The sequence below is a fragment of the Alexandromys fortis genome, unplaced genomic scaffold (assembly GCF_014885135.2).
Source record: "Alexandromys fortis isolate MF-2015 unplaced genomic scaffold, M_Fortis_MF-2015_v1.1 scaffold_84, whole genome shotgun sequence".
Taxonomy (NCBI): domain Eukaryota; kingdom Metazoa; phylum Chordata; class Mammalia; order Rodentia; family Cricetidae; genus Alexandromys; species Alexandromys fortis.
The window spans coordinates 3552641-3555331 of NW_026068017.1; positions in this window are offsets into that span (position 1 = coordinate 3552641).

The following is a 2691-nucleotide window of genomic DNA, read 5'->3' on the forward strand; positions in this document are numbered from 1 at the left end:
TCCCTGACTATGACCAATAATGACTTTCAACCAACCCCTCTAAATGATGATAAACATTCATAGTCCACTAAATGACCAGAATCCACCCACACCACTTCTTGGAAATGTGGGCATCATTTTCCTAGAACTACCTCCTGCCATATGGAGATGACTGCTTCTTTAGGGGACCCTGAGAAAATTGAGACACTGGTAAAGTGCTAGGAAAACTAGCTGTTATCCAGTCTTGATGTGATGGGAAACTGCAGGGCTTATTTGAAGTCCTGGCTGGAGCAGTCTACAAGACTGGACCAACTTAGCTAACTACTTTGAAATTGTCCTTAGCAGTTTGTAGTGCAAGGCTGATCTTTGGGTGGTGTTTGTCAGCTTAATGGTGCTACCACAATTCAACTGGGATCATCATTTCAGGGCTCTATCATCTTCTTGGAGACCTCAAAGATCATTGCCAGAAATGGTCACATTTCATTGCAGAAAATGTAAACATTTTCAACGTCTGTCCATGTAATCCACCATATAAACAAACTGAAGGAAAAAACACATGATCATTTCATTAGACGCTGAAAAAAACCTTCAAAAAATCAAACACCCCTTCCTGATAAAGGTCCTTGATAGATTAGGGATACAGGGAACATACATAAACATAATAAAGGTAATATTCAGCAAACCAATAACCAACATCAAATTGAATGGAGAGAAACTCAAAGTGATTCCACTAAAATCAGGAACAAGACAGGCTGTTCACTCTCTCCATATCTATTCAACATAGTACTTGAAGTTCTAGTTAGAACAATAAGATATCAAAGGGAGATCAAGAGGATACAAATTGGAAAGGAAGAAGTCAAATTTTTGCTATTTGCTGATGATACGGTAGTATACACAAGTGACCCCAGAAGTTCTACCAGGGAACTCCTACAGTTGGGTAAACACCTTCAGTGATGTGGTGGGATACAAGATTAACTCAAAAAAATCAGTAGCCCTCCTAGACAAATGATAAAGCAGTTGAGAAAATAATCAGAGAAACAACACCCTTTACAATAGCCACAAATAATGTAAAGTATCTTGGAGTAACTCTAACCAAACAAGTGAAAGACTTGTATGATAAGAGCTTTAAGTCTCTGAAGAAAGAAACTGAAGAAAGTATCAGAAAATGGAAATGTCTTCCATGCTCTTAGATTGGTAGGATCAACATAATAAAAACGGCAATCTTAGAAAAGCATTCTACCTATTCAATGCAATCCCTATCAAAATCCCAACACAATTCTTCACAGACCTCAAAAGAATAATATTTGACTTCATATGGAAAAACAAAAAACCCAGTATAGCCAAAGCAGTCCTGTACAATAAAGGAACTGTTGGAGGTACCACCATTCCTCCCTGACTTCAAACTCTACTATAGTCATAAAAAACAGCTTGATATTGGCATACAAACAGACACATGGACCAATGGAATAGAGTTCATAACCCTGACATTAACCCACACACCTATGTGTAATGGTCTGTCCTGTCCCTTTAAGAGATAAGTCCCACCCACTCCCTCCCCTGTCCATAGAGGCAAGCTGATCTTCAGCTTCCAGCCTGAGCCCCTTCCTTTTTCTGTCTCTCTCCCAAAGAGGCAGCTTCTGCCTCCTCTCTCTCTCTCTCTCTCTCTCTCTCTCTCTCTCTCTCTCTCTCTGTTTTTTCTCTTTTTCATTCTCTCTACCTCTTCCCCCTTCATCCCTTCCCCCATTTCCCTTCCCCTCCATAACTCATTAAATAAATACCCACTTTCTCTGCATGGCATGCCTATCTGTCTCTGTCTCTCACCTGCCTCATGTGGCTCCCTGCCTGGGATCTGCTGGCCCTCTTGGCCCATGGGCCACATGGGGAACCGCAGCATTTTACTACCACAGTTCTTTGTGGTCCACTGCCCACTGCAGTTACTCAGGAAACAGTGATGTTTTATTTTTACCATAGCACTACGAACACCTAATTTTTGACAAAGAAGCCAAAACTGTGCAATGGGAAAAAAAGCATCTTCAACAAATGGTGCTGGCATAACTGGATGTCAACATGTAGAAGACTGCAAATAGATCCATAACTATTGCCTGCACAAAAATCAAGTCCAAGTAAATCAAAGTCCTCAACATAAATCCAGTAACACTGAACCTGGCAGAAGAGAAACTGGGAAGTAGCCTTGAATGCATTGGCATAGGAGACCACTTCCTAAATATAACTCCAGGAGCACAGACACTTAGAGCAACAATCAATAAATAGTACCTCCTGAAACTGAAAAGCTTCTGTAAGGCAAAGGACACAGTCAACAAGGCAAAACAGCAGCCTACAGAATGGGAAAAATTCTTAACCAGTTCCACATCTGACAAAGGGCTAATCTCCAAAATATACAAAGAACTCAAGAACTAAACATCAAAACACCAAAAAAACAAAATTAAAAAATATCCAAAGTGGCTATGCCAGTTTGCACTCCTACCAGCAATGGAGGAGTGTTCCCTTTTCCCCACAACCTCTCCAGCATAAGTTGTCATCAGTGTTTTTGATCTTGGCCATTCTTACAGGTGTAAGATGAAATCTCAGAGTTGTTTTGATTTGCATTTCTCTGATGACTAAGGATGTTGAACATTTCCTTTAAGTGTTTTTCAGTCATTTGAGATTCTTCTGTTGAGAGTTCTCTGTTTAGGTCTGTACCCCATTTTTTTT